At 38.5% G+C, this 12,233-nt stretch overlaps 1 protein-coding gene across 1 annotated transcript in view; it reads left to right on the top strand.

The window, feature by feature from the left end:
* Nucleotides 1-12,233, top strand: part of FAM98B (family with sequence similarity 98 member B) — a 41,065-nt gene that overhangs the window by 17,313 nt on the left and 11,519 nt on the right. The window lies entirely within an intron of this gene.

Genomic DNA, 12,233 nt, shown 5'->3' with positions numbered 1-12,233 from the left:
ATGGGTTGTCCTGTTTTAAAGTTTCAGGTGGCAGGATAAACCTGGTGCATTTTACTCTCTGATATACATTCTTTGTATTAACTGGGCAGTTCTTCTGCCCCGTGTGGTATCAGCGGGGGTCATTTATGGAGCTTCATTCAGCTGAACTAGGCTGGTACATCCGAGCTGCTTGTCTCACATGTGTGGGTTCTGCTGGCTGCTGGGGTGCTTTGTTTGTCTTCTTGGCTCTGGTCTCTCTATGTGGTGTTTTGTGTTGGTTTCCTATGGCTGCAGAAACAAATTACCACTAACTTAGTGGCTTTTACAATAGACGTTCATTCACTTATACTTCTGGAGATCAGATGTCCTAAAATGAAGATAATGTTAGAGTTGCATTCCTTCTAGGTACTTTAGAGGAGAATCTGTTTCCTGGCTTCCAGATGACACTTGTGTACCTGGGCTCTGGACCCCATCCTCCATCTTCTAAACCAGTAGTGTAGGATCTTCTGACCTTTCTCTCTGCTTTCATTGACACTTCACCTACTTCTGTCTCGGATGCTCCTACTTTCTCTCTCTCTCCCTCCTCTTTGTTTTTTATCCTCATCCAAGAACTTGCTTACAGATTTTAGAGAGAGGGGAAAGGAAGGAGGGAGAGAGAGGGGGAAACATTGATGTGAAAGAGAAACATCAGTTGGTTAACTGTTGACTACATCCTGACTGAGGATCAGAACCGGGCAGGGCCTGTTTCTCTTAAAAGGTTCTTTGTAGATTACTTTGGCAAACCCAGAAAATCCAGGAATCGAGGATAACCTTTCCATCTCAAGATCCTTAATTTAATCACACATTTACAGGTTCCAGGGATTAGAATGTGCACATCTTTGAAGAGGTGGTTGTTCAATTTACTGGATGTCTCATCTTCCTTCTCATTGGACTTTATTTTTTTTTCTTACATTGTATTTCAATATCATATGCTGCTGCTGCTTTTTTTGTTTTTTATACATTTTTTTAAAAATCAGGTTGCTTAACATTCGAACCCTCCATTTTCTATATGCCTTCCCTCCCCCAAGCTTCTGTCCTGCTGTTGCTACACGGCTCTCCTTGGCTGCACCACTGTTTCTGGACCCAGTGGCCTCCTCTTTCATTGCTTTTTCTCTCGCTCTGTAAGTCCACAAAAACTTCCTAACGAAGGGTGCATTTGAGTGATTGTTCTGAATTCTTGAATTCTGAATATGTATATCTGCTGTCATATTTGATTGATAGTTTGGGTAAATGTGAAATTCTAGGTTGAAAACATTTTTTTCTCTAACACTGTGGAAGGCATTGTTCTTTTAGCATTTTGTGCTGCTTTTGAGAAACCCAATATCATTTTCTGTGTTTTGGGATGACCTTTTATTTCTTTCTCTGGAAGCTTTTGGATTCTCTTCTCTATCCTTAGAGTTCTGAAAGTTCACATCACATGTCGATTTGGGCCTTTTATTATTTTTTGTGCCAAACACCAGGTGGCTCTTTAAATCTGTAGACTAGCTTTTATGTTTCTTTTTTTTAAAGTATTAATATATTTTTTATTTATGTTTTTTAATATATTTTATTGATTATACCATTACAGTTGTTCTATTCCCCCCCTTCATTCCCCTCCACCTGCACACTTGCCTCCCCCACCATTCTCCCCCCCTTAGTTTATAACCACGTGTCTCAAGTTCTTTAGATTCTATATTTCCCCCACTATTCTTGCCCTCCCCCCTATCTATTTTCTATCTACCATCTATGCTATTTTCTGTGCCTTCTCCCCCCTTCTCCCCCTCCCACTCCCCTGTTTCTAACCCTCCATGTGTTCTTCATTTCTATGGTTCCACTCCTGATCTAGCTGTCCTCTTGGTTTGCTTTTGTTTTAGGTGTGGTTGTTAATAACTGTGTGTTTGCTGTCCTTTCACTGTTCATATTTTTCATCTTCTTTTTCTTATATAAGTCCCTTTAGCATTTCATATAATAAGGGCTTGGTGATGATGAACTCCTTGAACTTGACCTTATCTGAGAAGCACTTTATCTGTCCTTCCATTCTAAATGAAAGTTTTGCTGGATAAAGCAATCTTGGCTGTAGGTCTTTGGATTTCATGACTTGGAATACTTCTTTCCAGCCCCTTCTTGCCTGTAAGGTCTCTTTTGAGAAATCCGCTGACAGTCTGATGGGGTACTCCTTGGTAGGTGACTGTCCCCTTATCCCTTGCTGCTTCTAGGATTCTCTCCTTCATTTTGGTCTTGGCTAATGTAATTATGATGTGCCTTGGTGTGTTCCTTCTTGGGTCCAACTTCTTTGGCACTCTCTGAGCTTCCTGGATTTCCTGGAAGTCTATGTCCTTTGCCAGACTGGGGAAGTTCTCCTTTATTATTTGTTCAAATAAGTGTTCCACTCGTGGCTGTTTCTTTCCCCCTCTGGTACCCCTATAATCCGGATGTTGGAATGTTTAAAGATGTCCTGGAGGTTCCTAAGCCTCTCCTCATTTTTTTGAATTCTCATTTCTTCATTCCTTTCTGGTGGGATGTTTTGTTCTTCCTGCTGGTCCATTCCATTGATTTGAGTCCCAGTTTCCTTTCCATCACTATTGGTTTCCTGTGCGTCTCCCTTCATTTCAATTAGTTTAGCCTTTATATGTTCCTCTAATTTGTGACTATGTTCCTCTAATTTGTGACTATAATCTACCAGTCTGTGAGCATCCTGATAAATAGTGTCTTGAATTGTGCTTCTGAGAGGCTGGCAATTTCTTGGTCGCTTAGAGTTACTGGCTCTGGGACTTTGAGTTCTTCTTGCACCATCTTTTGGGCTGTTCGTGCCTGTTCCATAGCAGGATCAGAGCCCTAAAGTGTTCACTAGAACAGGGCAACTAAGTCACTTGGTTGTGATGTTGTGTGTGGGGGCAGGGTCAAAGAGGGACAATGGCTTCCCGTCTGCTGCCTACCGCTGCGGACCCTGCTCCGCTGCTGGCTCCGCCTCTCTTACCGTCCCCGTTGAGCGGTTCGTAGTTGTTGGACTTCCGTATAATTCTGTTTTCTGGTCTTTGGGTGTGTCCTAGTTCTCCAAACGTTTGTTGTATTCAAACTTGGTTGTGGGAGAAGGCACAGTGTTTCCACCTATGCCTCCATCTTGGCGGAAGTCCTCAGTATTAATATATTTTTAACAGTGGGGCTTAGAAGAAGGTATTCAATTCTAAGCTCCAGAAAAGGAACAGCAGCTGAAAAGGCACCAGGAACACAGGAAAAGAAGCTGAAGCACCTGACTTCAGTGCAAAGGCTGCCTCAGCAGCCCCCATTGTTTGGGTCTTGAGCCCTTCCTCCAAACAGCCTGCAGGGACGTAGGCGCCAAACAGATCTCTTATGTTTCTTTTCATCAATGTCTTGCCTTTTGTTTTCTGTGTTTTCTCTTTTGGAAATTTGTTAGTCAGATATTGGGTATCATTTTATTGGATGTTTCCTTTTTGATTCATTTTATTGGAAATATCCTTGGTATTGAATTTTTGTTTTTGCTATCATTTTTTAATTTCCAGAAATTCTTTTTGATTCCTGGGGTTTTCTTTTTCATATATTTTTTAAAATTTATGGATATGCTATCTCTTTAAAATTTTTATTTTATTTTTTGGTTTTTAGAGAGGGAGAGAGAGAAACATCTGTTTGTTGTTCCCCTTATTTATGTATTCATTTGGCTGCTTCATGTATGTGACCTGACCAGAGATTGAACCCATAACCTTGGTGTGTGAGGATGTTCTAACCAACTGAGCTATCTGGCCAGGGGGATATGCTATCTTCTTTTTTTTTTTTTTTTAAGATTTTATTTATTTATTTTTAGAGAGTGGGAAAAGGAGGGAGAAAGAGAGGGAAACATCAATGCATGCGTGCCTCTTGAGCGCCCCCTACTGGGGACATGGCCCACAACCCATGCATGTGCCCTGACTGGGAATCAAACTGCCAACTTTTTGGTTCGCATGCTGGTGCTCAATCCACTGAGCCGCACCAACCAGGACGATATGCTATCTTCTTGAATGAGGGTAAAAAATGTCAAACCCCTCTCTCAACAAAAAAAGCCACCTTTTGCCTCCAGTTTGTTTGTTTACTACATGTAATTTTTTGTTTGCTTCTCTCTCTTGTGGCTTCCTTCAAATACATAATGGTTACTGGTTATTCATTTTAAAGAGCAAGACTGTGAAAAACTGATGGTAGACTTGGGTCCTTGATTGGATTGGAATTGTTGGCACAAGGCTTGGGAGTTGGCCCATTGCTGACTTGTAGAAATCTTTTCTCAGTAGCTGCTCATTTTTTCAGGAAGGGAAACCTCATTTTTTCTACACACTTTTTTTTTTCTTTGACCAGGGGAGGATGAGTGGAGGGTGGCACCAGGGGCTGGAGAAGTAGAATGTTCTATGGATAAACTGAGCTAATCCCTCTTTTTGGCTCCAGATTTCATTTTCTGAGATGTTGGTTCTCTTATCTGTATCCCTCTTTTTCATTCTTTTTGTAGTATATGTATACCTTTTTATAATTTAGTGTGGTCAGTCCGATCACTGACCTAGAACACAGTTGCTGGTGGAATGAAAACTATTATTATTTCAGGAACATTTTTTAGCATAGTAATAGAATAGCTGTAAGTAAAAGTTGAAGACTGCCATTTGTGTATTTTCTTTAAATAAACATTCTAGCATCTCATGTGTGAAGCAGCATGATGTATGGGGTTCTGGACGAGCTTTTCTGTGCTCTGTGTGATTAGGTGGAGAATGTTCTTCAAAGATTTCTGTGTTTGTGATACCTGATGCGGTTGTCAGGTGGTTAAATCCTGTTTCTCCTCTGCATGTACACCAGGATAAACTCCAGAGATGCATGTGTGTCCATGTAATTGAAGCGACTGTTGTATGCCAGAAGACCCATTGCTCTAAGAGCTGTGAGTTACCAAAGAAGTAGATGACATGATTGCTGACCTGGAGAAATGCAGTCGAGTTTAGGTGTGTGGGAGGCACTCATTATACTGACCTCTGGAAACTTGATAAAGGTCGTATACATGTCAGGTCTTCAGTTCAACCTGATAGAATTTCAGTGAGAAAAAGGAGTCCAGGCATATAGAGGCACAACTGCAAAAGACAGTGCATTGAAAGTGTCTTAATACAGAAACTTGGAGGATATTTTCAGTGTTGGCCTTAAGTTTACAGAGAAATCCCAAACAAAAGAGTTTTGACATGTTCTTTTCTTTGAATGTTCCTAGTGGCGTGTATTTATGGGAATGCTGATTCTTTACTGGCCTTAGACTTGGGGGCTGAGAAGATATGCCTGTAGGAAATATCTTGGTAGTTTATCTTCTCTTGGTCTTGTTTCATCATGTTTTAGGACAGGAGGTTTGTTGTTTGTTTTTTTTTTTCTTTTTAGTGTGAAAAATTTTTTTAATGTTTTTCTTTAGACTATAGGTCAATTTAGGCCTTTCATTTGATCCTTTTCAATTGACTTTATCAGTGTATGCATTTATGCCTTGAGTTTTTTCATTAAATATGTAAATTTAATATTTCTTTATTATTATCCCCCTATACAATTATATTATTAAATGACTCATCAAATGTTTTTCTATAGCATTTTAAAACTTTACAGAAAATTTTACCACATAGAGTAATATATTCTATTGATTAACACTGAAGTTTTCTTTAATTTTGTCTCTTGATTGACGTTTAAATGAAATCCTCAGCAGCTAAATTTTTGTTCATGTCTGTGATATATTCCTAAAATTTCTTTTCTTTTTTAAATTGAGATATAATTGACATATATTATATTAGTTTTAGGTATAGAACTCAATTATTTGAAGTTTGTATATGTTACAAAAAGATCACAATAAATTACAGAATTATTTTGTGATGAGAACCTTAAAGATTTGTCCTCTTAGCAATTTTTAAACATGCAATAGAGCATTAACTTAGGTGCCCAGCTGCACATCACAGTACATCCCCGTGACCTACTGTTTTCTAACTGGAACTTTGTGCCTTTGACTCTGCTCACCCCTTTTGCAGCCCCACCTGTCAACCCCCAGTCTGTTCTGTCTATGAGTTTGATGTTTTATTGCGAGGGAGGGGATTATTTTGTTTTTTTTAGATTCCACATAAAAGTGAGATCATATAGTACTTGTCTTTCTCTGACTTATTTTACTTAGTACAATGCCTTAAAGGTCTGTCCATATTGTTGCGGATGGCAGGATTTTATTCTTTTTTATGGCTGAATAATATTTGTGTGTGTGCGCATAGCATTTTCTTCATCCATTCATCCATTGATGGACACTTAGCTTGCTACCATATCTTGGCTAGAGTAAATAATGCTGCACTGAAATACATATATATCTTTTTGAGTCACTGTTTTTGTTTTCTTCAGATAAGTACCTAAAAGTGGAATTACTGGTTCACATAAGAGTTGTATTCTTAACTTTTTGAGGAACCTCCGTACTGTTTTCTCTAGTGGTTGCACTAATTCATGTTGTCCTCCAGCAGTGCACAGGTTTCTCTACAGCCTTGCCAGCACTTGTTATTCTTGACTTTTAATTTTATTTATTTATTTTAAAAAATATTTTACTTATTTATCTTTAGAGAGGAAAGGAAAAAGAGAGGGAGAGAAATATCAATGTATGGTCGCCTCTCATGAATGATACTATGATGCGTCCCCTGGGAACTGGCCTGCAACACAGGCATGTGCCCTGACTGGGAATCGAACTGGTTCACAGGCCCGTGCTCAATCCACTGAGCTACGCCAGCCAGGGCGATTTCTTGACTTTTTAGTGAGAACCAGTCTAACAGGTGTGAGGTGATATCTAATGGTTTTATTTGCATTTTCCTGATGGTTAGTGATGTTGAGCATCTTTTCATGTACCTGTTGGCCATCTTTATGTCTTCTTTAGAAAAATATCTATTTAGATTTTCTCTGTATATTTTTAATCATTATTTTTTGCTCTTGAGTTGTATGGAGTATTTATATATTTTGGATGTTAACCCCTTAGTAAATGTATGATTTGCAGATATTTCCTTCAATTCAGTAGGTTGCCTTTTCTTTTTGCTGTTGCTTTCCTTTGCTCTGCAGAAGCTTTTTAGTTTTATGTCATCCCACTTGTTTATTTTTGCTTGTGTTGCCTTTGCTTTTGGTATTAAATCCAAACAATCATCACCAAGACCGATATCAAGGAGTTTACAACCTATGTTTTCTTCTTGGAGTTTTAAAGTTTTCAGGTCTTATATTCAAGTCTTTAATCTATTTTGAGGTGATTTTCATGTATGGTGTAAGATTGTGGTCCAGTTTCATTCTTTTGCATGTGGCTATTTAGTTTTCACAATACCATTTATTGAAGAAAAATGCTCCTTTCCCATTGTATATTCTTGGCTTGTTTGTCATAAATTAATTGACCATACATGTATGGGTTTATTTCTGGGGTTTCTGTTCTGTTCCATTCATCTATGTGTCTATTACCGTATCAATATCATACTATTTTGATTACTATAGCTTTGTAATATAGTTTGAAATCGGATATTATGATGCGTCCACCTTTGTTCTTTCTCAGGATTGCTTGGCTGGCCAGGGTCTTTGTGATCCAAGTGGAATTTCTTGATCAGAGAATATGCATGATTTTTTTAAAGCTTCATCTTTTATATAAAAATGAAGTAGAAGGACAGATAAAGGAACAGGACAGGGACTCGTTTTTCTAACTATACACATACAGACATAAAATACAGGCACAACTAAGTAATTGAGAGGGACAGTTCAGGGGACAGACTGAAGGGCTGGACAGAGGCAGCACCCTCCAAGGATGGACCTGGACCCAAGGGTAGGCTAGGACCTGGACCAGGGACAGACATTCTGAGGTGTTATGTTTGAGGAACTAGGGGGTGAGGTCCTTGGCTCCTGTTAAAACAGAAGTGGTGAACTTCAGGTCTGCCTTGTTGAGGGACCAATAAATTTCATTGTCTGAAGCACTCTTGAAGGGGGATTTCTTAGCAGCTCATAGCAGAGTGCTCTGTTGTACCACAGATCCACCTTCTCATTGTGCATGCACCCCTCAGTCATCTCTGGGGAACGTGGTCCAAGATGCCATGCATTGTCTTCCTCCCCAGCAAAGGTGTGTGTACAAACCAGTCACAGTGAGCAATCTTTAGTTTTTCCTGAAGCCCCAAGAGTAGATTCTCGCCCTGGCTGGTGTAGCTCAGTGGATTGAGTGCGGGCCTGCGAACCAGAGAATTGCGGTTCGATTCCCAGTCAGGGCACATGCCGGGGTTGCAGCCCGGTCCCCTGCAGGCCAACTCCCAGCAGGGAACGCATGAAAGGCAACCATACATTGATGTTTCACTCTCTCTCTCCTTCCCCTCTAAAGATAAATAAATAAATAAGAGCAGATTCTCTGGCTTTTATGTCTCTGAATCACCTCAGAGCATTTCCAGTCCTTCCATAAACTGTGGTTATTAACTTACTCATCGAAAGTGCTGCTCTTCTGCAGCTCCTGGTAGAGCATCCTTTGGAGGGCATACTCCAGAATCAAGTAGATCCTTTGACGGCACTGAAATGCAGAGACGCAGGATGTTGGGATGCTGAAGATGGGCCTGGATTTTGATCTTCCTGCAGAGCTGTGTTCCACAGATTCCTTTTCTCTCTCAGACCTGCAGAGGACCTTGAATGCCATGATGAAATGAGCCAAGTACACATTTCCAAACTTCCCTTTGTCCAGAGGATGCCCAATCTCAAAGTCATCAATTCTGAAGGACTGCATTAAGTTGGATGTCCCATTGCTCCTCTGGCCCAGGCAGCTGTGGGCTGGTTATTGGAGTGGCTCTTGAGGACAAGAGAAGATGGGATGGTAGGCTTCTCTTGGAGGACTCTAGGGAAGGATGTTTAGGCTAGATTAAGCCGGCTGCCGGTGATAGGGTCAAGTGTAGTCAGTCTCCTGGATTTTCATTAGTGGGACAGGGGAAGGAGACCTGAGACCTGTGGCATAGCCAATGTCCTAACAGCTGGCTAAAGACTCAGAATATGCATGATTTTAATGCTTTTGATGCATACTTCATAGTTACCCTTCAAAAAAGTTATATATCTTTATCAGTATGGTTAATCTAGTGTCCTTTTTTAAAATATTTTCATTGGTGACACTATTGCAGAGGTCCCCATTCCCTGCCCTGCCCCCACCCCCACTTTTGCCCTACTCTCCCTTACCTCTGGCCATCATGGTTTCTTTTTTAAATTATTTTTCTAGTATTGAGATAAGACTGTAAATATAATTTATAACTTTATAGTTTACTTTTCTTCACCAAGTGTGTCCTGATCATTGTCTCATATCACAAAAGCTGTATTTCAGAATTAATTTTAAATTCTTATTTTTGGAGATACAACAATTCAGTATTTTAAAATGAACAGTTCAGTGGTTTTTAATAGTCACTGTATTCTGTAAACATTACCACCATCTAATATCCATCACTCCCAAAAGAAACATGTGCCTGTTAGCAGTCATTCCCAATACCCTGTCCCATCCCTGGCAGCCACTACTGTGATCTTCTTTCTGTCTCTGGCTTTGTCCGTTCTGGACATTATATACAAAAGGAATCCTACAGTATGTGGGGTTTTGTGTCTGGCTTCTTAGTATAATACTCTAAAGGCTTTATCATATGATGATGCCATAATTTACTAAATTTTATTTTATACATATGTTCTACATAACTAATGTTAGGAATGTTAATATATATAATCTATAAATTTTAAAGTGTACTTTTTTAATGTGTTCCTAAATGGAAACTTGTAATGTCAAAGATTATTGACACCTAATTCTCACTGTTAACATGGCCAAATTGTTTTGTAGAAAATTGGCATGACTTTAAACTCCTGTCAGTAAGGTAAATAAAATTTTGTCTTCAGTTTAGTCTCTTTAGTATTTAGAATATCGAAGTTAGCAATTTTATTGCTGAGTTGATTGTTAAAAAGGCTGAATTCTTTTAATTTGTATATTTTTATTGTTGGGAAAGGTTAACTTGTTTTCATAAGCTTATTAGTCATTTCAGTTTCCTCTTTTTTTGAAATTTCTATTTGTGTCTTGTCTTTTCCCCCCTTTGGGTCTTCCTGTTTTCCTTTTGATTGAGCTTTTTATATATTAAGGAAGTTAGCTAGTTGCTTTATCTGTTGAAAATATTTCCCCATTGTCTTTTGATTTTGTTTTTATGTTTTTTGAAGTACAGAAATTTCAGTCTTTACGTTTTTCCAATTTGAAACCTCAAACAGCATATTTGGCATTCCATTGAGGCATACTTTATTATAACTGATGTTATAAGTAGCCAATAGTTTATTCCAGAACCATTTAAAAAACAATCCATCTCTTTTCCACTGATCTTAGATTCCCTCTGTCATTTGTTGCATTCATACATGTGTGGGGCTCTGATATCAGTTGCTTATTTTGTTTCATCAGCGTCTTTTTTTTCTCCCTAAGTTCCATGTAATTGAATGGAGGTGGAATAGTGGACTGTTATCTGTGCATCTGTGCTTGTGGGTCTGGTGTGGGTTTGTACACTTTATTAGTGAGTGGGCAAACCTGGGATTCCCTCCGTATTCGGGGAAAATTGTTTGAGCTTTCTAAGCCTCATTTTTTTCCTTATGCAAAAGTGGGTGATAAATATAACCACTCTAAAGGGTGTTTTGAGAATTGAAGAAATGACTATTAAGTGAACATATCCTGGCACATTTGGTAAGTATTTTATGGATGTTAGCTATTAAAATGATGATAATTTCATATTGCATGCTGATATTTGGTAGAAATTTTCTTTTTCAAAATTCAGTCATTCTTAAATATTTAATTTTTTTATTAATTTAGGTTTCCTTTTTCTCCCAGTCCTTCCAAAAAACATTCAAAAAAGATTACAGTAAATCTATTAGTTAATTTGGAGATAAACACACAATATTCAGTGTCTATATCCAGAAAGTTGGTATTTCTCTCCATTTATTCAGGTTTTCTTTTTGTTTTTAAAGGTTTACTATTTTTTTTCTGAAAGGTTCTATATGTGTTTTTGGTATTTTTAGGTATTTTTTTTATTATGAATGGAATACTTTTTGTGTTTTTTTTTTTCAGGAAAATGCAAATTAATCTTTATTATATTTTTCCCATTACCATTCAGTCTCCGTATACACCCCCTGCCCCAGCAGTCACCACACCCTTGTCCATGAGTCCTTTTTCTTTCTTTCCCTTCACCCCTTCCTTCCCCTGCTGCGTTAGCTATCACCTCCCCGTCTATGAGTCTGTCTCTGTTTTGCATATTAGTTCAGTTTGTTACTTATTTCCACATATGAGTGAAATCATACAGTATTCATTTTTCTCTGACTGGCTTATTTCACTTAGCATAATGTTCTTCAGGTCCACCCATACTATCACAAGGGGTAAAATTTTCTTTTTTACGGCCCAACAGAGTTCCATTGTGTAAATGTCCCGTAGTTGTGTTGTCCTCTCACCTACTGAAGGACACTTGGGCTGCTTCTATATCTTGGTGATTGTAAATAATGCTGCAGTGAACATAGGGTGCTTATGTTTTTTCGAATTACCATTTTGGGTGCTTCGGATGCATTCCCAGAGTGGTATCACTCGGTCAAAAGGCATACCCATTTTTAATTTTTTGGGTTATCTCCATACTGCTTTCTAAAACGCTTGCACTAATCTGCATTCCCACCAACAGTGCAAAAAGGTTCCTCTTTCTCCACATCTTCACTAATACTTGATTGTTGATTTATTGATGACAGTTATTTTGACAGGTATCTCATTGTGGTTTTAATTTGCATTTCTCTGATGATTAGTGACATTGAGCACCCTTTCTTACACATGTTGGCCATCTGTATGTCCTCTTTGGAGAAGTCTGTTGAGGTCCTTTGCCCACTTGTGGATTCAATTGTTTGTTTTTTTTGGTGTTGAATTTTATAAGTACTCTATAAATTTTGGATATTAACCTGTTAGCAGATGTATCAGGAAATACATTCTCCCATTCTGTGGGTTGTTCTTTCATTTTGTTGAAGATCTCCTTTGCTGTGCAAAACCTTTCAGTTTGATGTGGTCCCATTTGTTTATTTTTTCTTTTGTTTCCCTTGCCTGGGGAGATATACCTGATAAAAATTCTCAGACATTCTAATGTCTGAGATTGTGCTGCCTATGTTTTCTTCTAGGATTTTTATGGTTTCAGGGCCAAATTTTAAGTCTTTGATTCATTTGAAGTTATTCTTGTGGGTGGTTGTGAGAAGGT

The sequence above is a fragment of the Sturnira hondurensis genome, unplaced genomic scaffold, assembly GCF_014824575.4.
Source record: "Sturnira hondurensis isolate 20B ecotype Veracruz unplaced genomic scaffold, ASM1482457v3 Scaffold0008782, whole genome shotgun sequence".
In the NCBI taxonomy this organism is placed as follows: Eukaryota; Metazoa; Chordata; class Mammalia; order Chiroptera; family Phyllostomidae; genus Sturnira; species Sturnira hondurensis.
The sequence above is the reverse complement of the archived record's forward strand: the minus strand, read 5'-3'. Positions and strand labels throughout refer to the sequence as shown.